Genomic DNA, 24,487 nt, shown 5'->3' with positions numbered 1-24,487 from the left:
ACTAAGTTCAACCTGTAGGTTCAGGTCAGTAGGTTATATATTAGCATTAAGGTTCCCTTTTATTATTTTCCCTCTAGGACTTTCATGATTTAGACATCATGACAGCTTTCAAACATAAAATAACTTTATTTATCAAATGCACCTGAACTTCTGGCTTAATGAAAAATCAGTGTGAACATGTTTAGTAACTCTTACTCCAGGAGAATGTAAAGGCAACTAGTTAACTTTTGTAGTATTATTTAGTGACAAATTATTTCTTTGGGGTTATTGCTAAATACTGAGAGAAGAGGCTGAGGACCAAGAATCCCTCCCCACCCCCAAACAAGCATATATTATGGTCTCTTTTCTCTTGTGTTTTCCAAGGGCCTCATATGAAGGCTAGCTCCCATATACTGTGTCCTACCCAAACTCAGAGTCAGCTGTTGGAGGGATCTGTGCTTCAGGGAGATTCCACAATGCACCCAAGGTCAAAGAGTGAGCAAGGAAAGGAGCAGAGAGGTGAACCATCTACTCTTTCCTCTAATTCAGTCTCTAAACTCCAGTTCCTCCAGGAATCCAGGAATAGGATCAAAGATCTAAACCTTTTTAAATTGATGTGAGACAAGAGTTTTCCAAAAATTTAAGATGTGGTGAATGAGTATTGAAAATTTCCAAACACTTAATAGGCTGAAATGTGCTTGAAACCAGAACAAAATGCAGGTAGGAGACAAGAAAACCATTGTCATCAAGGGATTGATTGACTATTAGAATGTTAGCAATAAAACCTGCTATCTGAAATTTTGCCAGACTCCTCCAAATTGGTTTAGCTTAAAAATTGAATAGCTAAACATCTTTTTGTTTTAATCATCTAGACTTTAAAATAAAACAGATCCAATATATTCCAATATATTATCTGACTTTGAACAGTTTTCACATGCTGATTCTATCTCAATCATGAATATCTAAATAACAGATATTCCATTTGAGAATACACACCAAAGAGAAAAATATCAATATTATATTTCAAGTCGAATTCTTTTCACTTTAAAATATGACCGTCACAATACTTTTAAAGCTGAAATGAGCCAGTTTATCTTACATATGCAAATCACAGAACGATGAAGCATGCACATTCAACTTGCAAACTGCTATGTGGGTAGCCATTACCTAGAAACACGCCAAAAGCCTAAAAGCACCTGGCTGAGTTTGCCTGGAGCAAAGATGCTCAGTGGGAAGATACAGCTGTGCTTCAGTCAGTAGGTGGCCAGTGTGTCCATCCAGGGGAAATTGAAGGAAAGAGTTGCTAGCAGACAGAGACAAAGGTACTCTGCCTCAGAAAAGGGACACCAGCCAAACCTAGGTTGTCCACAGGTGGTGACTAGCACACTGCTAAGAGGCTTGTGAGGGAGATAGAGTGAAGGTCAAGATCCTGCAGATAGTATAAAATAATGCAGGGAATGAGGAGGGCTTACTGAGGGTTTGCTGTAAGCCATGCACTGAGACCTTTCCTATATTTCCTCATGTATTCTTTACTATAACAATATGAAGTATGTACTATTTTATAAATAAGGAATTCAGACATTCCTTAAATCGTGTGATTAAATTGCTTGTCCAAGATTACAGTTGTAAGTGATAAAGACAAGATTTGCCCCCTTGTATATATAACTGCATATTCTGAACTTTTAACCACTACAAAGATAAATATTTTAAAACTTAGAGGTTTTGGGGACTGTAATAGTTATTGGGGGAAGAGATGAAGGGATAAAACATTTTTTGAGTGCACATTATATTCTGGGGAAGTTTTAAATCTCTTAGTTCATTTCACCAATGGTAACATATTTTTCTGAAATGATGACACAGAGACTCAGAAATATGAAACAACTTTTCAATATCTCTCAGCTGGTACAATGATAAAAGGAATTTTGCCTCTCTGGTTGCAAGGTTGACATCCTTTACATTACTCCATGCTATTGAGACATGACCCTCTGCAAAATAATGGAACAGGAAACACTGGCCCCACATCCTCCTCGAAGTGCTTGGTACATCACCTTCTTTCCATCCTGCTTCTCTGAATACCAACTCCAAGGATGCTCATTTCAATATCCCTCTGGCTCTTTTCTCCTAAAGGGTCTTTGAATCCACCCCTCACCTGACTATCAAAATGTATTCATTCTAGACTACAGTCTCACTGGCTTTTACTGGGGCACTTGTTGAATGAGTTTACAGATACATTAATTTAATATGATGTGCTGCGTCTGGGGTCAATTGGATTTAAATGGTGTCTCCATGAGAGTAAATGGATTATGTATTCAAAACATTGCTTGAGGTGTCAGACAACGTGTACCCTATATGTTGGCATTTCTGATACTGTGACTATTCATTGGAGTGTTTAGGGTTAATTTTTCCATTCTAACATTTAAGAGTGTGTAGGATATAGCTCTTTTCTACACAGAATTATCTTTCCTTACTACACAACTTACCAGTCAGATTCTCCAAACCCACCTTCTTAACTTATGAGTCTTGACTTTGAAGGATAATAGGGAAAAGGAAAAGTCTTGTTCCAACTCTGCCACTAAGGAGCCTAAGGTCACTTGCATAAGCCTTCTGACTTATAGTTTCTTCATTAATAGAATGTGACTAAAATGTCTACTTTTCTGATTTCTTAGGTTTTCCATGAAGATTCAAAGTAGTGGATGAGAAAGCACTATAAAAACAGAAATGTACTGCAACATTTGTAACATTATTATTTAATGGAATAAATCAATAAATCATTCCTGAAAACTGTTGTAGAACCTACATATCTATCAGAGCCTCTTAATATACGTAGGGTCAGAAATATACCATTTCCTCTAGAAAATAAATAGGCAAGAGAATAAATACATTGTTGATGACTTTTTCACTCCTAGACTGTAAACTGATCATAGTAACCAACTCCCTGCTCAATTGTCTTTCTTACATCTGACTTTTCAGTAATCAATAAGAAAAGTCCAGTAATGGTGCAGCTGGCGTGGCAGAGAAATTGTTGTAGTAAAACATTCAGGATGGAGTTAATGAGAGCATGTGAGAAAAGGAAGAGTGTTGAATTGATGTTAAAACTAATTTATTTCATTAGCTGGCACTAGACATAAATTGCAGTGTAATGGAATTAATCATTTAAAATGGATTGTTCACTTAGAAGTTATAAAAATACCAACATACCACTCGGTGCTATCTCTTCCTCTCTGCTGAATCAATCTGGTTTTAAAGGATTTGTTTTCATTTAAAGTATAAAGAGTAACAAGGAGTTCATATAGCTTTGCTTGGGAGCAGGAGTGAGACAGGGGAACTGGCTGGGGCAGGAGGATGTTAATAAACAAAAAGGCTGAGCAGATTTGTAAGGGGCAGTCAATGATTACTACCTGGAGTAAGTGAACATGGCTGGATAAATGGCTCCTTTTGGCTGCTAGGCATGTGGGACCTTAGTTCCCCAACTAGGGATCAAATCTGCATCCCATGCAGTGGAAGTGCAGAGCCTTAACCACTGGACTGCCAGGGAAGTCCCCTTTGCCTTTAAAAAAAAGTGCCCTAAAGACTTAATCCATTCAGAGCCAAGCTGAATGCTGTAATTCTTAATCCTGGATATATATTATAATCTCCTGGAAAACTTTTGAAATACCAATGCCCAGGACTCACCCTAATTTAATTAAGTCATAATTGTTGAGAACTAGTGCTGTAGAATGAATATAATGCCATTTTATTTTAAAAAATCAAATGGGGTTGAAAAGAGTGTATTAATCAAAGGAATAAATATTTATATATTCCCTGAGCTGCATAAGGACTTGAGTTAGGAACTATGGATTGAAAGAGGACTAGATATTCTTAAACTAGGCAAGTGCTACCGGATTAGATATAAAAATATATGCATGCGCTCCAAGGTATTGACTGTCAATTAATGGTGGAAATGTTGTATGCCATAGACATTTAAAAGAAGAAGAAAATACTTTGAACCAGGAGAATTAGAGAACTCTGCTGAGAATCAGTAGGAGATGGACCAGAATTTAAAGTACAATGTATCAGTAAGCTATTGTGTAACAAACAGTTTCAGTCTTAAAAACATAACAACAGGCATTTATTATATTTTTAAGAGTATAATTCCACCTTGTTGACTTGGCTGTTCTAGGATAACCTTGATTGGTCTTGGCTTGGGTTTTGTTGCTAATGATCAGAAACTCTTGTAGTCAACCATCTAATTAAAAAAAAAAAGATGCTTAAAATGTCAGTGACAGAGAGACCTTCAAGATGGCAGAAGAGTAAGACGTGGAGATCACCTTCCCCCCCACAAATACATCAGAAATACATCTATATGTGGAACAACTCCTACAGAACACCTACTGAATGCTGGCAGAAGAACTCAGACTTCCCAAAAGGCAAGAAACTCCCCACATACCTGGGGAGGGCAAAAGAAAAAAGAAAAAACAGAGACAAAAGAATAGGGATGGGACCTGCACCAGTGGGAGGGAGCTGTGAAGGAGGAAAAGTTTCCATACATTAGGAAGCCCCTTCACTGGTGGAGATGGGAGCTGGGTGAGGGGTGGGGGAAGCTTCAGAGCCACAGAGGAGAGCGCAGCAACAGGGGTGCAGAGGGCAAAGTGGAGAGATTCCCGCACAGAGCGGTGCAGACCAGCACTCACCAGCCTGAAAGGCTTGTCTACTCACCCGCCAGGATAGGTGGGGGCTGGGAGCTGAGGCTCTGGCTTTGGAGGTCAGATACCGGGAGAGGACTGGGGTTGGTGGCGTGAACACAGCCTGAAGGGGGCTAGTGCACCACAGCTAGCCGGGAGGGAGTCCGGAAAAATGTCTGGATCTGCCTAAGAGGCAAGAGACCATTGTTTCAGTGTGACAAGGTGGAGAGGGGATTCAGAGCACCACCTAAATGTGTTCCAGAGATGGGCGTGAGCTGTGGCTATCAGCACAGACCCAAAAGACGGGCATGAGACATTAATGCTGCTGCTGCAGTCACCAAGAAGCCTGTGTGCAAGCACAGATGCCTACCCACACCTCCCCTCCTGGGAGCCTGTGCAGCCCACCATTGCCAGGGTCCCGTGATCCAGGGACAACATCCGGGGAGAACACATGGTGTGCCTCAGAGTGTTGCAACATCACGCCGGCCTCTGACACTGCAGGGTCGCCCCACATTCTGTACCCCTCCCTTCCCCCAGCCTGAGTGAGCCAGAGCCCCCTGATCAGCTGCTTCCTTAATCTCGTCCTGTCTGAGCAGGGAACAGATGCCCTCAGGCGACCTATATGCAGAGGCAGGGCCAAATCTAAAGGTGAACCCCAGAGGCTGTGCGAAAAAAGAACAGAAAGGGAAATTTATCCCAACAGCCTCAGGAGCAGCAGATTAAATCTCCACAATCAACTTGATGTACCTTGCATCTCTGGAATACCTGAATAGACAACAAATCATTCCAAAATTGAGGTGGTGGACTTTGGGAGCAACTGTAGACTTGGGGTTTGCTTTCTGCATCTAATTTGTTTCTAGTTTTATGTTTACCTTGGTTTAGTACTTAGAGTTTATTATCATTGGGAGATTTGTTTATTGATTTGGTTACTCTCTTCCTTTTTCCTTTTTTTCTTTTTAATACATAGAGATATATATATATTTTTTTCCTTTTCTTCTTTTTGTGAGTGTGTATGTGTATGATTCTTTGTGTGATTTTGTCTGTACAGATTTGCTTTTACCATTTGTCTTAGGGTTATTTTTTTAGTATAGTTTCTAGCTCTTGTTATCACTGGTAGATTTGTTTTTTGGTTTGGTTGTACTCTTCCTTTTTATTTATGACTTAATTTTTTCTTATTTTTAATAATATTTTTTATTTTAATAACTTTTTATTTTCTTTTTTCTTTCTTTCTTTTTTCTCCCTTTTCTACTGAGCCATGTGGCTTACAGTGTTTTGGTGCTCCGGCCAGGTGTCAAGCCTGTGCCTCTGAGGTGGGAGAGCCGAGTTCAGGACATTGGTCCACCAGAGACCTCCCAGCACCACATAATATCAAACAGTAAAAGCTCTCCCAGAGATCTCCATCTCAATGCTTAGACCCAGATCCACTCAATGACCAGCAGGCTACAGTGCTGGACACCCTATACAAAACAACTAGCAAGAGAGGAACACAAACCTGCCCATTAGCAGAGGGGCTGCCTAAAATCATAATCAGGTCACAGAAAACCAAATACACACCACCGGACGTGGTCTTGCCCACCAGAAAGAAAATATCCAGCCTCATCCACCAGAACACAGACACAGGTCCCCCACACAAGGAAGCCTACAAAACTCACTGAAACAACCTTAGCCACTGGGGGCAGACAGCAAAAATGATGGGAACTATGAACCTGCAGCCTGCTCAAAGGAGATCTCAAACACATTAAGTTAAGCAAAATGAGAAGACAGAGAAACACACAGCAGATGAAGGAGCAAAGCAAAAACCCACCATCAAACAAATGAAGAGGAAATAGGCAGTCTACCTAAAACAGAATTCAGAGTAATGATAGTAAAGATGATCCAAAATCTGTGAATTGAATGAAGAAAATATAAGAAATGTTTAATAAGGACCTAGAAGAATGAAAGAGCAAACAAACAATGATGAACACCACAATAAATGAAGTTTAAAATCCTCTAGAAGGAAGCAATAGCAGAATAACTGAGGCAGAAGAACGGATAAGTGACCTGAAAGGTAAAATAGTGGAACTAACTACTGCAGAGCAGAATAAAGAAAAAAGAATTAAAAGAATTTTGGACAGTCTCAGAGACCTCTGGGGCAAGATTAAATGAACCAAAGGTCAAATTATAAGTGTCCCAGAAAAGAAGAGAAAAAGAAAGGGACTGAGAAAATATTTGAAGAGATTATAGTTGAAAACTTCCCGAATATGGGACAGGAAATAGTTAGTCAAGCCCAGGAAGCACACAGAGTCCCATACAGGATAAATCCAAGGAGAAACATGTCAAGACACATATTAATCAAACTATCAAAAAGTAAACACAAAGAAAAAATATTAAAAGCAGCAAGGGAAAAACAGCAAATAACATACAAGGAAATCCCCATACAGTTAACAGCAGATCTTTCAGCAGAAACTCTGTGAGACAGAAGGGGGTGAGAGGACATATTTAAAGTGATGAAAGGGAAAAACCTACAACCAAGATTAGTCTACCCAGCAAGGATCTCATTCAGATTCAAAGGAGAAATTAAAAGCTTTACAGACAAGCAAAAGCTAAGAGAATTCAGCAACACCAAACCAGCATTATAACAAATGCTAAAGGAACTTCTCCAGGCAGGAAACACAAGAGAAGGAAAAGACCTGCAATAACAAACCCCTTAAAGTTAAGAAAATGGTAATAAGAACATACGTATCAATAACTACCTTAAATATAAATGGATTAAGTGCTCCAACCAAAATACATAGACTGTTTGAATGGATACAGAAAAAGGACCTATACGTATGCTGTCTACAGGAGACACACTTCAGATTTAGGGACACAAGAGACTGAAAGTGAGGGGATGGAAAAAGATATTCCATGCAAGTGGAAATCAAAAGAAAGCTGGGGGGCTTCCCTGGTGGCGCAGTGGTTGAGAGTCCGCCTGCCGATGCAGGGGACAAGGGTTTGTGCCCTGGTCCGGGAAGACCCCACATGCCGCAGAGCAGCTGGGCCCATGAGCCATGGCCATTGAGCCTGCGCGTCCAGAGCCTGTGCTCCGCAATGGGAGAGGCCACAACAGTGAGAGGCCCGCGTACCGCAAAAAAAAAAAAAAAAAAAAAAGAAAGCTGGGGTAGCAATTCTCATATCAGACAAAATTGACTTTAAAATAAATATTATTACAAGAGACCAAGAAGGATACTACATAATGATCAAGGGATCAATCCATAAAGAAGATATAAAAATTGTAAATATTTATACACCCAACATAGGAGCACCTCAATATATATGGCAAATGCTAACAACCATAAAAGGGAAAATCGGCAGTAACACAATCAAAGTAGGGGACTTTAAATCCCATTTTCACCAAGGACAGATCATCCAAAATGAAAATAAATAAGGATACACAAGCTTTAAATGATATGTTAAACAAGGGAACTTTATTGATATTTTTAGGACATTCCATCATAAAACAAAAGAATATACTTTCTTCTCAAGTGTTCATGGAATATTTCCAGGATAGATCATATCTTGGGTCACAAATTAATCCTTGGTAAATTTAAGAAAATTGAAATGGTATCAAGTACCTTTTCCAACCACAATGCTATGAGATAGATATCAATAACAGGAAAAAATCTGTAAAAAATACAAACACATGGAGGCTAAACAATACACTAGGAAATAACCAAGAGATCACTGAAGAAATCAAAGAGGAAATCAAAAAATCCCTAGAAACAAATGACAATGAAAACACGACCACCCAAAACCTAGGGGATGCAGCAAAAGCAGTTCTAAGAGGGAAGTTTATAGCAATAAAATCCTACCTAAAGAAACAAGAAGCATCTCAAATAAACAACATAACCTTACACCTAAAGTAATTAGGGAAGAAAGAACAAAAAAAACCCTAAAGTTAGCAGAAGGAAAGAAATCATAAAGATCAGATCAGAAATAAATGAAAAAGAAATGAAAGAAACAGTAGCAAAAATCAATAAAACTAAAAGCTGGTTCTTAGAGTAGATAAACCACTAGCCAGACTCAACAACAAAAAAAGGGAGAAGACTCAAATCAATAGAATTAGAAATGAAAAAGGAGAAGTAAAAACTGACCCTGCAGAAATAAAAAGGATCATGAGAGATTATTACTGCAAGCAACTCTATGCCAATAAAATGGACAACCTGGAAGAAATGGACAAATTCTTAGAAAACCACAACCTTCCGTGACTGAACCAAGAAGAAACAGAAAATATAAACAGACCAATCACAAGCAATGAAATTGACACTGTGATTAAAAATCTTCCAGGGCTTCCCTGGTGGCGCAGTGGTTGGGAGTCTGCCTGCCGATGCAGGGGGTGCGGGTTTGTGTCCCGGCCTGGGAGGATCCTGCATGCCACGGAGCGGCTGGGCTCGTGGGCCATGGCTGCTGGGCCTGCGCGTCCTGGGCCTGTGCTCCACAACCGGAGAGGCTGCAGCAGTGAGAGGCCCGCATACGGCATTAAAAAATCTTCCAAAAAACAAAAGTCCAGGTCCACATGGCTTCACAGGCAAATTCTATCAAACATTGAGAGAAGAGCTATCACCTATCCTTCTCAAACTCTTCCAAAATATAGCAGAAGGAGGAAGAGTCCCAAACTCATTCTATGAGGCCACCATCACTTTGGTTTCAAAACTAGACAAAGATGTCACAAAGAAAGAAAACTACAGGCCAATATCACTGTTGAACATAGTTGCAAAAACACTCAACAAACTTCTAGGAAACAGAGTCCAATGGCACATTTAAAGGGTCATACAACATGATCAAGTGGGATTTATCTCAGGGATGCAAGGATTCCTCAATATATGCAAATCAATCAACGTGATAAACCATATTAACAAATTGAGGGGAAAAACCATATGATCATCTCAATAGAAGCAGAAAAAGCTTTTGACAAAATTCAACACCCATTTATGATAAAAACCTCCAGAATGTAGGCATAGAGGGAACTTACTTTAACATAATATAGGCCATATATTACAACTTAAAGCCAACATCATTCTCAATGATGAAAAACTGAAAACATTTCCTCTAAGATGAGGAACAAGACAAGGTTGCCCACTCTCACCACTATTATTAAACATAGTCTTGGAAGTTTTAGCCACAGCAATCAGAGAAGAAAAAGAAATAAAAGGAATCCAAATTGGAAAAAAAGAAGTAAAGTTGTCACTGTTTGCAGATCACATGATTCTATGCACAAAGAATCTGAAAGAGGCTACCAGAAAACTACTAGAGCTGATCAATGAATTTTGTAAAGTAGCATGATACAAATTTAATGCACAGAAATCTCTTGCATTCCTATACACTAATGATGAAATATCTGAAAGAGAAATTAAGGAAACACTCCCATTTACCATTGCAGGCAAAAGAATAAAATACCTAGGTATAAAGCTACCTAAGGAGAAAAAAGACCTTTATGCAGAAATCTGTAAGACACTGATGAAAGAATTAAAGATGATACAAATGGAGAGATATACCATGTTCTTGGATTGGAGGAATCAACATTGTGAAAATGACTATACTACACAAAGAAATCTAGAGATTCAATGCAATGCCTATCAAACTACTGATGGCATTTTTCACAGAACTAAAACAAAAAATTCCACAATTTGTATGGAAACACAAAAGACCCTAAATAGTCTAAGCAATATTGAGAAAGAAAAATGGAGCTGGAGGAATCAGGCTCCTGGACTTCAAACTATACTACAAAGCTACAGTAATCAAGGCAGTATGGTACTGGCAGAAAAACAGAAATATAGATCAATGGAACAGGATTGAAAACCCACAGATAAACCCACTCACACATGGTCACCTTATTTTTGATAAAGTAGGCAAGAATATACAATGGAGAAAAGGCAGCCTCTTCAATAAGTGGTGCTGGGAAAACTGGACAGCTACATGTAAAAGAATGAAGTTAGGACACTCCCTAACACCATACACAAAAATAAACTCAAAATGGATTAAAGACCTACATTTAAGGCCAGACACTACAAAACTCTTAGAGGAAAACTCTCTATGTCATAAATCACAGCAAGATCCTTTTTGACCCATCTCTTAGAGAAATGGAGATAAAACCAAAATAAACAAATGGGACTTAATGAAACTTAGAAGATTTTGTGCAGCATAGGAAAACATACACAAGACAAAAAGACAACCCTCAGAATGGGAGAAATATTTGCAAATGAAGCAAATAACAAAAGATTTAATCTCCAAAATTTACAAGCAGCTCATGCAACTCAATATCAAAAAAACAAATAACCCAATCCAAAAATGGTCAAAAGACTTAAATAGACATTTCTCCAAAGAAGACATATAGATTGCCAACAAACACATGAAAGAATGCTCAACATTACTAATCATTAGAGAAATGCAAACCAAAACTACAATGAGGTATCTCCTCATAGCAGTCAGAATGGCTATCATTAAAAAATCTACAAACAATAAATGCTGGACACAGTGTGGAGAAAGGGGAACCCTCTTGCACTGTTGGTGGGAATGTAAATTGATACAGCCACTATGGAGAACAGTATGGAGGTTTCTTAAAAAACTAAAAATAGAACTACCATATGATCCAGCATTCCCACTACTGGGCATATTCCCTCAGAAAACCATAATTCGAAAAGAGTCATGTACCACAATGTTCATTGCAGCTCTATTTACAATAGCCAGGACATGGAAAAAAACTAAGTGTCCATCAACAGATGAAAGGATAAAGAAAATGTGGCACATATATGCAATGGAATATTACTCAACCATAAAAAGAAATGAAATTATATTATTTGTACTGAGGTGGATGGACCTAGAGTCTGTCCTAAAGAGTGAAGTAAGTCAGAAAGAGGAAACCAAATATTGCATGCTAGCACCTATATATGGAATCTAAAATAAATGTATAAATAAATAAAAGATTTTGAAGGACCTAGGGTCAGGACAGGAATAAAGACACAAACATAGAGAATGGTCTTGAGGACATGGGGAGGGGAAAGGGTAAGCTGGTATGAAGTGAGAGAGTGACATGGAAATATACACACAACCAAATGTAAAATAGATAGCTAGTGGGAAGCAGCCACATAGCACAGGGAGATCAGCTCAGTGCTTTGTGACCACCCAGAGAGGTGGGATAGGGAAGGTGGGAGGGAGATGCAAGAGGGAGGAGATATAGGTATATATGTATATGTATATTTGATTCACTCTGTTATAAAGCAGAAACTAACACACCATTGTAAAGCAATTATACTCCAATAAAGATGTTTAAAAAAATGTCTTTGACAATTGTGACACAAAGGCATTTCACAAATATCACTATATTGAGATCCAAAGAGTTTTTTTCAGTGGTCTTGACTACAGGGTAATTAATGATATATTTGTAAGGAAAAGGGCTTCTTATATGTACATTTTTACAGAAAACGAAGCTAGTTCAGAGCAGTTAAATGACTGTACCTGAGTTAGTGTTTGGTCCATTTAAGACCCAAACCCAAGACTCTTAGATTCAAGTCTAACATTCTTTCTACTTTGCAACTACAGATGGTCTTTGAAAAAAGTCTTTATGTACTTTTTCATACAGAAGATTAAGTTTAATTAACCTCAAATGTAAGAAAAAGTTATTGCCAGGACAGAATAGTTCCGAGAACAAATATCTCTTAAGAACTCACTAGGTGTCAGCCAATTACAAATCATTACCTTTAAAATCTATGACCAATCTTTTCAGTAAATATCTAACCATTTTACATGCAAAGAAGTTGAATCAAAGAGATGAATCCATCCATGCAGGATCATACAGTGGGTGACAGAGTTGGCATTGGAGTTCGGGTCTCTGTTTTTTCTAATCCATTGCTCCTGTACACTGTTATTTCAAAATGGGATATATTATATCTGACTAACTTTTAACTAGAAAGAATAAGTGAATACTAGGTAGGGGATCAATATTGACATTTAGGAGCTGTAAGATCATGCAACAACATTTTGCTGGTTGATAAATGAGACGTTACCCTTCTTTGAATTAACATAAACCTCTTTCCAAAAATGGTATTAAATAAATTTCAATGCATAACCGTAGTATCTATGCCTCCTACAGTTTGTAAGGGAATATATATGTTATATATAATATGTATATATTAGTAAATATATGAAATGCTGAGGGAATTCCCTGGTGGTCTAGTGGTTAGGACTCGGCACTTCACTGCTGAGGCAAGGGTTTAATCCCTGGTAAGGAAACTAAGATCCCACAAGCCACATGGTGTGGCTGATAAAAAACAATACTAATATAGTATATGAAATGCTGAACACTGGGCCTGGCATACAGTAAGTGTTCAGTTACTTTCAACCACTATTTAAATAAATGTTTCATGAAAACATAGATGGGTAGTGAATGAATACATCAGTGTTCTTGGTAAAGTGGCACACCATGAGAATCTAAATAACACCCTATAATAATTCATCCTAATTTGTTTTCTACCCTAAACTCAGGATCCATCACAATCTATATGGGAAATGATCAGAACAAAGTGTCATACCAAGAAGTTCCATGACAGTTGTGTGGAAATGCCATTTTTCTTTTTACAGTGAAGTGGTAAATCCTTGCAAGTAGCATTTGTGCCTTTGATAAAGAGGAGACTGACAACACTTGGTCATGGTTGACAAGTACAAAATAGCATTCAGTAGGGAGGCACCAGAAAGTGAAAACAACTCTTATGTGTTGCCGTCTGTATTGAGGTAGATTTTAAAGAACTGAAAAACTCTCCATATGAGAATTGAGAACATGAAGATCTTTCAGTAAAATCTGTTATTCTTTCTAAGACAGACTGTTTTCTAGAGCTTTATCCTTTTTGCCCACTGTATGAAGATTGTATTGGAAAAATATCCATGGAAAACATATTTCAGCAGATTTTGATGGAAAACATTCCCCTTTTGCTATAAACATCTAAATAATCCATTGTGAACATCAGAAATTATTGAAATCTCCAATGTGACTGCAATATATTCTATCCTGTAGAATATAGGCATGTTTTCTGAAGCTTTATTGAAAAATACAAGTCTTGTATAAAATGTATTTCAGATCATTTAACTTTTCTATCTTCTTTTATGATCCAATGAATTTTATTCATTTTAGCAACTTGTGCTAAATCTAAGTACTTTAGGATTAAGATTAAAATACTGAGTATATGAATTAGGGTTAATAAAAAATCCAATATATTTTTGCTTATGCAGCTGCTGTCACTTAAATAAAATATGGCTCAGAGGTGCAGTCTGGGTAAATAAACTGATTTTCTTTTTAATATGATGTCCACAGAAATCAGCCCCAGATGGTCCTGTTGTTTAAGTTAAGTTTGGTCAAAGTGACACAGCTCCCTAGGGAACCTTTTCTCCAGACATTAAATCAGGTGCCCATAACTGTATTACTCCAGCTCTATCCCTGGGTGTAATGAAGGAGAAAAATTAAGACTAATCTGTAGACAATAGCAAATATCTCTCAGATATATTTCAACTTCCATTGGTTGGGTTAGCTAAAGAATATAAATACAAAGATGAAATATCTCTGAAATGAGCTATGAACAATTTACCTCAACTGTAGTGAAATTTTACAAGCAGGATATGTACAGGTTTAAAGGAAAATTCAGGCTATTTGTCAGACTACATATGTAATCTGAGTTAAGGCACTGCATCAATGCAGATGTGTATATAAATCCTGCATGTGCCCCAGTGGGGACTCCTCTGTTTGTCTTCACTGGATAATGAAATCACACAGAAGGAATGCTCGTGATGTGTGCCACTGCTTCTCACAGCCTTAAAGAATGGGAAAAATCTAGAGAAACATGGCATGATTAAAAATTAACCCTGATGTCAGGGTGAAGAAGGGATAGTTCAAGACCAGAGGTAGGGAGGCTGCTAGGGGAGCCATTGAAATCATCTATAAAGAAAGAATCAAATGATATTTGTTTGTCTTTCTCTGGCTTACTTCACTTAGTATGATAACTTCTAGGTCCACCCAAGTTGCTGCAAATAGCATTATTTCATTCTTTTTTATGGCTGACTAATATTCCATTGTATGTCATATGATATCCCTTATATGTGGAATCTAAAAATGAAAGATACAAATGAACTCATTTACAAAAGAGGAATAGACCCACAGACATAGAAAACAAACTTTTTTTGTAGTGAGCAAAGAGGAAAGTGGGGTGAGGGATAAATTAGGAGTTTGGGATTAACATGTACACACTACTATATATAAAATAAACAGCAAGGACCTACTGTACAGCACATGGAACTCTGCTCAGTATTCTGTAATAAGCTAAATTGGAAAAGAATTTGAAAAAGAATAGGTACATGTATATGTATAACTGAATCACTTTGCTGTATACCTGAAACTAACACAACATTGTAAATCAACTATATTTTGATTAAAAAAAAAAGAAAAAAGAAAGACTCAATACCTGACCTATGATAGTCAAATCTGAAATGGAGAGAAATAAACAAAGTTGAGAAACCTGAAGGAAATGGAGTAACAGGATTTCCTGATGTCTGACCGTGGGGAGAGATGGTGGAATTCAAGGATACTCAGGGACCAGGTCTCTTATGATGTTATTAAGTAAGATTGAAGAAGAAAAGGGGTGATGGGAAAGATGATAACTCCAGTTTTTCTTCAACTGAATATGAGGTACCTGTGAGACATACTACTCATAAATCCTACTAAAGTGATCTGGGATATGGATTTCAATGTTGATTATGGATAATCAGATTGTTGAAGGTCAGTGAAACAATGGGAGAGTAATGGATTGGATGTGAAACACATGTGTGCAAAAGAGACCTTATCTGTCATTTGAAATGGTTCTCCTGAGCCCTAGTGTTTATGGCTGAGAAGCACACACAATGATACAGAAGGGGAAGCACAATGGTGTCCTGGGGGGAGATCTGACTGCTCAGGAATTTGGTGAGCTGGTTGTTAGACACAACTAGTAGTAGATACTAAGTGGTATACATTTAACATTAAGTAAATTGTATTAAAAACAAAGATAAACAATCAAAATTATTTTCTACAATTTACTACTTTCTATGCTCTTGAGGGTATTTACATCTATTGAGAGTCTGTGGTGGAAAAACTACAATGGTGTGCTACTGGGTAACTCCTTCCCGCTCTACTGTGAATTGTATCCCACTGGTAGTTTGAAAAGACCTCGAGGTGATCAGCCAGCACTACTACAAATCAGGGCTTTCCTGTCCAGACAGCTGGCTGTTAACCATTTACCAGCACACCACTGATTAAGTAGGACCTTCCCTATCCAAGGAATGATCAGTGGAATAAAAGCGTTTCACTGACTATTGCTAAATAAATAAATCACACCATAACTTAGTGGCTTAAAGCAACACCTATGATTTTATTATTATAACTCAAAGTGCTGTTGATATATAGTTCCGGGATTCCATGGCCTGGGAGTTCCAGCTAAGGGTCTCTCAATCAGTGGCAATCAGGTGATGGCTAGAGCCAGAACTGCGATAGGCTGAGACAGCTGTGCTGACCCTACTTCTCTCTTTTTCTTCTCCAGGTGCTCTCTCTGTGTCAACTCGTTTGCACTTCCTCACAAGGTGGTCTCCTGGTAGTTGTACTTCTTACATGGTGTCTCAGGGCTCCAAAGGTAACAGTCTCAGGGAAGAAGGTGGAAGTTACATCACCTTTATTTCCTTGTCTCAAAAGCAGAGTCACTCCCATCACATTCCATTGGTTACAAACATGTCACCAGCCAGCCCAGACCTGAGGGCAAAAGAAGTCAACTTCATTTCTCTATAAAGGAAGGGCAAGATTTAAGAATATATGGACTGGAAGATATCTGAAGACCATCTTTAGAAAGTACAGTCTGCCATGGAGCCCAATCCACAAACAAGTTGTAGAAAAAACAACTATAGGTACCTACCCCTGTGGTAGGCCCTCTGGAGGACACCTGAGAATAGTCACTTTCATCAATTTCAGACAAAATGAATACACAGGAGTTAGGCTGCCATTTTCAAGTAACACATAAGAATGTTTAAAGCTCTGTAGTTGACTCCAGAATACAGTCAATTATGAGAACCACTGTCCTAGAAGTTCCCAATGGTAAAGACATGACTGTCAACTCAGGTGCAACTTATTTATTTATTATTATTTTTTATTGGAGTACAGTTGATTTACAATGTTGTGTTTGTTTCTGCTGTACAGCAAAGTGAATTAGTTATACATATATATCTGTGTTTATATCTGTCCATCTATCTATCATCTATCTATCTATCTCTCTATCTGTCTATCTATCTCAACTCTTTTTGTAGCCTCTTTCCCCATATAGGTTATTACTGAGTATTGAGTAGAGTTCCCTGTGCTATACAATAGGTACTTACTGGTTATCTATTTTATATATAGTGGTGTGTATATGCAATCCCAATCTCCCAACTTATCCCTCCCCCCGCCCTTAGCTCCTGGTAACCATAAGTTTAGAAATTCTTAACAGAGAGCATAAACATCAATGGCTTCAGGTGGCAAGCAGTTAAAATGTACAAGGGAAGCAGGTCAGTTGAGAACAGGGGTGAACCAGCCAGAGTGTGGTCCTCTGCTACTGCCAACAGAAGCCACATGGAACGAGGGACCAGTTTGCTCCATTAACCTCTTGTTTGGAAGTCAGAAATATGGATTGTATTTGTATGTGAAGCCTGCCAATTTTTAAATTTTGGCAACTAATTCACTTTATTAAAAACAATGAATAAGCTGAAGAAAATCTGTCTGTGAGCTGAATTCAGCCCAAAGGATGGCCAATTTTTGACTTTTCTTTTAGAAAGTGGCCCTTCATATGGGTATATTATATTCTTCTCCAGCTTTTTTTTTCCTCAGAAGCTTCTTTTATCTTTGCTCCCATGAAAATGTGCCAGAAGTTTCCCAGCCACTTCTAAACATTTGAAGGAACTTTTCCTCTGTATTCCAATTTTTTATGCTCAGTGCAAATACAAAGGCTGGTATCAGTAGACATTCAGCCTTTAGATCAACACATGGAAGAATGAGTGTTAGTGCACTAATGCTGTATACAAAACACCCAAACCAAATTTTACAGTACTTATGGATTCACGAAGAGATAATTAGCAATTTCTTTACTTCCCACTGAGCAGGATGAGTTGAGGATTTGCTTCTCTCAATAGATTACACATTAGAGAGAAAAATGTCAAATAGCAAAGTAAAATAGGATGCTAAGACTTCCCACACAAGCATCTACAGAGCACTAATGAGCTAGCTTTCCTGTCACATTCACAACTAGCAGGAGCTGACCTAAGAATAAGTCAGAGAATATTTCTATTGGAGGAACTTTTTTTTACTTCTAAATAATAGTAAAAAAGTGGGTCAATTGGTATTTACAGAAATTAGTTCAGTTCGACTTGGGAAAGTTAACTGAAATTGGAAATAACCCTTGGAAAGGTAGTCTCCTTTATTTCACATGTAAATTAAAAAATCTTTTAATTTGAAATAAACACTATTTTTTTTAATTTGGAGAAATATGTTTTTTCTGTCTTTACTCCATACATTATCTCCATATCATGAGGCCTCTGATCCATGACCCCAACCACTTTTACATGGTCTATTAACCTATTGCTGCTTTTCTTCTCTGTCCCACCTAGGACACACATCCTATGTTTGGAATCAGATATTTGCAGAAGCAGGATGTTAGGCAGGGATGCAGGACCTGGGGAGTGGCCAGTGTACTGACCTATGCTCTATGAAGCTTTGCAGGACCTCTCCAGATGGCTGTTCTGGAGGAGAGAAGTAAGAGTGAGAGATGAATCTGTGCATATTTGACATTTTATGTTTCATATTGATCAAGATCTATTCAAGAGGACCTCCTCTTTCTCCCTTGATGGTTCTGGACTGTGTCCTGTGACACTGGCAGCTGCCCAGATAACCAGATCCCATATGCTGCAGTGTGTTTCTTCATTCCAGTCTACCAGTGGCAGGAGCAGCCAGGGTTTCTGGGCCTCCGTGGCCTCCATGACTGCTCAAGGCTGCTCAGGCAAAGAACGAGGACAAGGCGCTGAGAACAGAAGAGTCCAAGAGGGTCTGATGTAGGAGGTGAGCAGTGATGTTAGATACATATGGGCCAGGTGTTTTGAGAAAGAATATAGACACGTGAGTTTTGAAATTAAGGCATTGTTTGACATTTATTTCCTAGTATGAGGTCAGAATCCTAGTAGATATTCAGCCTTGAATAAAAAAATAGCATTTACTTTTTCTGGTAGAATTGACTTGAGGCAACTGTTTCCTTTTTCATGATAGTTTACTTGACTGTAGTAACATATAATAATCTCTTTTTTTCCAGTGAATTATTTTCAAAGATTTTCACAATTCACTTCAATTCATTACTATACTATTTAACTCAGAATTCCTGACATTATTGCTTTCTGCAAGAAGCTTCACAGTGAAGGGGGAGATTTTTTCAAGACAAGTGTTAGATTCTAAGACTACTCTGTCCAATAGGAATATAATTTGAATAACAAAAAACAGTCACTTATTAACTTGAAACATTTTTGATAGCCACATTAAGAAAAGTCAAAGGTAAAAAATAAAAATACTTTTAGTAATATATTTTATTTAATTCAATTATTTCAATATTCAATCAATATGAAAGAATATTACTGAGAGGATAAGAATAAGAGAATAAGAGACAAGAAGAGACAAGAAGAGAATAAGAAGACAGGCCACATACTAGGGAAAATATTTGCAAAAGAGACATCTGGTAAAGGAATGTTACCCAAAATATTAAAAGAACTCATAAAACTCAAAAATAAGAAAATGAACAACCCAGTTAAAAATAGACCAAAGACCTGAACACATGCCTCAATGAAAGAAGTTATACAGTTGGCAATTAAGCATATGAAAACATGCTCCACATCATATGTCACAAGAGAATTGCAAACTAAAAGAAGAGAGATTGGTTCAAGATGGCAGAGTAGAAGGACATGCGCTCACTCCCTCTTGCAAAAGCACTGGAATCACAACTAACTGCTGAACAATCATTGGCAGGAAGACATTGGAACTCACCAAAAAAGATATCCTACACCCAAAGACAAAGGAGAAGCCACAGTGAGATGGTAGGAGGTATGTAATCACAATAAAATCAAATCCTATAACTGCTGTGTGGGTGACTCAAAAACTGGAGAACAATTATCCCATAGAAGTTCACTCACTGGAGTGAAGGTTCTGAGCCCATGTTAGACTTCCCAACCTGGGGGTCTGGCAATGGATGGAGGAATTCCTAGAGGATCAGACTTTGAAGGTTAGTGGTATTTGATGGCAGGACTTCAAAAGGAATGGGGGAAAAAGAGACTCCACTCTTGGAAGGCACACACAACGTAGTGTGCACACGAAGACCCAGGGGGAAGGAGCAGTGACCCCAAAGCAGACTGAATCAGACCTACCTTGGAGGGTTTCCTGCAGAGGCAGAGGGCAGCTGTGGCTCACCACAAGGACAAGGGCACTGGGGAAAGAAGTTCTGGGAAGTACTCCTTGGCATTAGCCCTCCCAGAGTCCACCATTAGGTCCACCAAAGAGATGGGTAGGCTCCAGTGTTGGGTCACCTCAGGCCAAACAACCAACAGGGAGGGGACCCAGCCCCACCCTTCAGCAGACAAGGGGATTAAAGTTTTACCAAGCTCTGCCCACCAGAGCAACAGCCAGCTCTACCCACCAACAGTCGCTCCCATCAGGAAACTTACACAAGCCTCTAGATAGTCTCATCCACCAGAGGACAGACAGCAGAAGCAAGAAGAACTACTATCCTGCAGCCTGTGGAACAAACACCACATTCACATGAAGACAGACAAGATGAAAATGCAGAGGGCTATGTACCAGATGAAGGAACAAGATAAAACACAAGAAAAACAACTAAATGAAGTGGAGATAGGCAACATTCCAGAAAGAGGATTCAGAATAATGATAGTGAAAGTGATCCATGATCTCAGAAAATGAATGGAGGCAAAGATTGATAAGACAAAAGAAATATTTAATAAAGACCTAGAAGAATTAAAGAACAAAGAGCTAGAAGAATTAAAGAACAAGCAAACAGAGATGAACAATACAATAACTGAAATGAAAAATACACTAGATGGAATCAATAGCAGAATGACTGAGGCAGAAGAAAGGATAAGTAATCTGGAAAACAGAATGGTGGAAATCACTGCTGCAGAACAGAATAAAGTATGAAAAGAAATGAAGGCACCCTAAGAGAGTTCTGGGACAACATTAAGCTCACTAACATTCGCTTTATAGGGGTCCCTGAATGAGAAGAGAGAGAGAAAGGACCCGAGAAAATATTTGGATGTATTATAGTCAAAAACATCCCTAACATGGGAAAAGAAATAGCCACCCAAATCCAGAAAGCTCAGAGAGTCCCAGGCAGGATAAGCTCAAGGAGAAACACACCAAGACACATAGTAATCAAATTGACAAAAATTAAAGACAAAGAAAAACTATTAAAAGCAACAAGGGAAACATGACAAATAATATGCAAGGGAACTTCCATAAAGTTAACAGCTGATTTCTCAGCAGAAACTCTACAAGCCAGAAGGGAGCGGCATGATATACTTCAAGTGATGAAAGGGAAGAACCTACAACCAAGATTACTCTACCCAGCCACAATGGCATTCAGATTCAATGGAGAAATCAAAAGCTTCACAGACAAGCAAAATCTAAGAGAATTCAGCACCATCAAACCAGCTCTACAACAAATGCTAAAGGAACTTCTCTAAGGGGGAAAAAAAGAGAAGAAAAGGACCTACAAAAACAAACCCAAAACAATTAAGAAAATGGTAATAGGAACATACATATTGATAATTACCTTAAATGTGAATGGATTAAATGCTCCAACCAAAAGACACAGGCTCCATGAATGGATACAAAAACAAGACCCCTATATATGCTGTCTACAACAGACCCACTTCAGACCTAGTGACACCTACAGACTGAAAGTGAGGGGATGGAAAAAGATATTCCATGCAAATGGAAATTAAAAGAAAGCTAGAGTAGCAATAGTCATATCAAATAAAATAGACTTTAAAATAAACAATGTTACAAGAGACAAGGAAGGAAATTACATAATGATCAAGAGATTGAACCAAGAAGAAGATATTACAATTAAAAATATATATGCAACAGAAAACTTACTGAATGCTGGCAGAAGATCTCAGACTTCCCAAAAGTGAAGAAATTCCCCACGTATCTGGGTGGGGCAAAAGAAAAAACAGAGACAAAGAACAGGGACAGGACCTGCACCTCTGGGAGGTAGCAGTGAAGGAGGAAAAGTTTCCACACACTAGGAAGCCCCTTCACTGGCAGAGATGGGGGGTGGCGGGGGGGGGGGGGAAGCTTTGGAGCCAAAGAGGAGAGCACAGCAACAAGGGTGCAGAGGGCAAAGCAGAGAGATTCCCGCACAGAGGATCAGTGCCAGCCAGCACTAACCAGCTGAGAGGCTTGTCTGCTCACCCACTGGGGCAGGTGGTGGTTGGGAGCTGAGGCTCAGGCTTCAGAGGTCAGATCCCATGGAGAGGACTGGGATTGGCTGCATGAACAAAGCCTGAAGGGGGCTAGTGTGCCACAGGTGGCCGGGAGGGAGTCCGGGAAAAAGACTGGAACTGTCTTAGAGACAAGAGACCATTGTTTCAGGGTTTGTGAAGAGAGGGGATTCAGACCACTGCCTAAACAATCTCCAGAGACAGGCTTGAGCTGCAGCTATCAGCGTGGACACCAGAAATGGGCATGAAATGTTAAGGCTGCTGTTGCAACCACCAAGAAGCCTGTGTGCAAGCACAGGTCACTATCCATACCTCCCCTCCCGGGACCCTGTGCAGCCTGCCACTGCCAGGGTCCCGTGATCCAGGGACAACTTCCAGGGGAAAACACATGGCATGCCTGAGGCTATTGCAATGACATGTCGGGCTTCTACCACCACAGGATCGCCCCACATTCCATACCTCTCCCTCCCCCTGGCCTGAGTGAGCCAGAGCCCCCAAATCAGCTGCTCCTTTAACCCTGTCCTGTCTGAGCAAAGAACAGATGCCCTCAGGCGACCACCATGCAGAGGCGGGACCAAATCCAAAGCTGAACCCCAGGAGCTGTGCAAACAAAGAAGAGAAAAGAAAATTTCTCCTGCAGCCTCAGGAGCAGTGGATAAAATCTCCAAAATCAACTTGAGGTACTGTGGAATACCTGAATAGACAATGAATCATCCCAAAATTGAGGTGGTGGACTTTGGGAACAACTGGAGAATTGGGGTTTGCTTTCTGTAGATAATTTGTTTCTGGTTATATGTTTATTTTAGTTTACTATTTAGAGTTTATTATCATTGGTAGATTTGTTTCTGGATTTTTTTGCTCTATTCATTTATATATATAGAGAGAGAGATATACATATTTTTTTCCTTTTCCTCTTTTTGTGAGGGTGTATTATGTATGTTTCTTTGTGTGATATTTTTCTGTATAGCTTTGTTTTTACCATTTGAACTAGGGTTTTGTCTGTCAGTTTCTTTGTTTGTTTTAATTTTTTTTGTTTAATTTTTAGCAATTGTTATCATTGGTGGATTTGTTTTTTGGTTTGGTTCCTCTCTTCTTTCTCTTTTTCTTATTATTTTTATTTTTTATTTTTAATAATATTATTATTTCTTATTTTAATAATTTACTTTATTTTATTCTTTATTTATTTCTCCCTCTTCTTCTGAGCCATGTGACTGCCAGGGTCATTGTGTTCCAACCGGGTGTCAGGCATGTACCTCTGAGGTGGGAGAGCAGAGTTCAGGACATTGGTCAACAAGAGACCTCCCGGCTCCATGTAATATCAAACAGCAACAGCTTTCCCAGAGATCTCTGTCTCAATGCTAAGACCCAGCTCCACTCAAGGACCAGAAAGCAACAGTGCTGGACACACTATGAAAAACAACTAGTAAGAAAGGAACACAAACCCACCCATTAGCAGAGAGGCTGCCTAAAATCAAATTGAGATCACAGACACCTCAAAACACACCACCGGACATGGTGCTGTCCAACAGAAAGACAAGATCCAACCTCATTCACCAGAAGACAGACACCAGTCTGCTCCACCAGGAAGCCTACACAGCCTACTGAACCAGCCTTAGCCACAGAGAGCAGACATCAAAGAAAACAGGAACTAAGAACTTGCAGCCTGGGAAAAGGAGACCCCAAAGTTAAGCAAAATGAAAAGATAGAGAAACACACAGCAGATGAAGGAGCATGATAAAAACTCACAAGACCAAACAAATGAAGAGAAAATAGGTAGCCAACCTGAAAAAGAATTCAGAGTAATGATAGTAAAGATGATCCAAAATCTTGGAAATAGAATGGAGAAAATACGAGAAACGTTTAACAAGGACCTAGAAGAACTAAAGAGCAAACAAACAATGATGAACACCACAATAAATGAAATTAAAAATTCTCTAGAAGGAAGCAATAGTAGAATAACTGAGGCAGAAGAAAAGTTAAGCGACTTGGAAGAAAAAATAGTGGCAATAACTACAGCAGAGCAGAATAAAGAAAAAAGAATGAAAAGAATTTAGAACAGTCTCAGAGAACTCTGGGACAAAATTAGAGGCACCAACATTCGAATCATAGGGATCACAGAAGAAGAAGAGAAAAAGAGAGACTGAGAAAATATTTGAAGAGATTACAGTTGAAAATTTCCCTAATATGGGAAAGGAAATAGTCAATCAAGTCCAGGAAGCACAGAGAGTCCCATACAGGATAAGTCCAAGGAGAAACATGCCAAGACACATAGTAATCAAACTATCAAAAATGTAATACAAAGA

Source organism: Leucopleurus acutus (assembly GCF_964270905.1).
Source record: "Leucopleurus acutus genome assembly, chromosome: 6".
In the NCBI taxonomy this organism is placed as follows: domain Eukaryota; kingdom Metazoa; phylum Chordata; class Mammalia; order Artiodactyla; family Delphinidae; genus Leucopleurus; species Leucopleurus acutus.
This window is presented reverse-complemented; position numbering follows the sequence as displayed.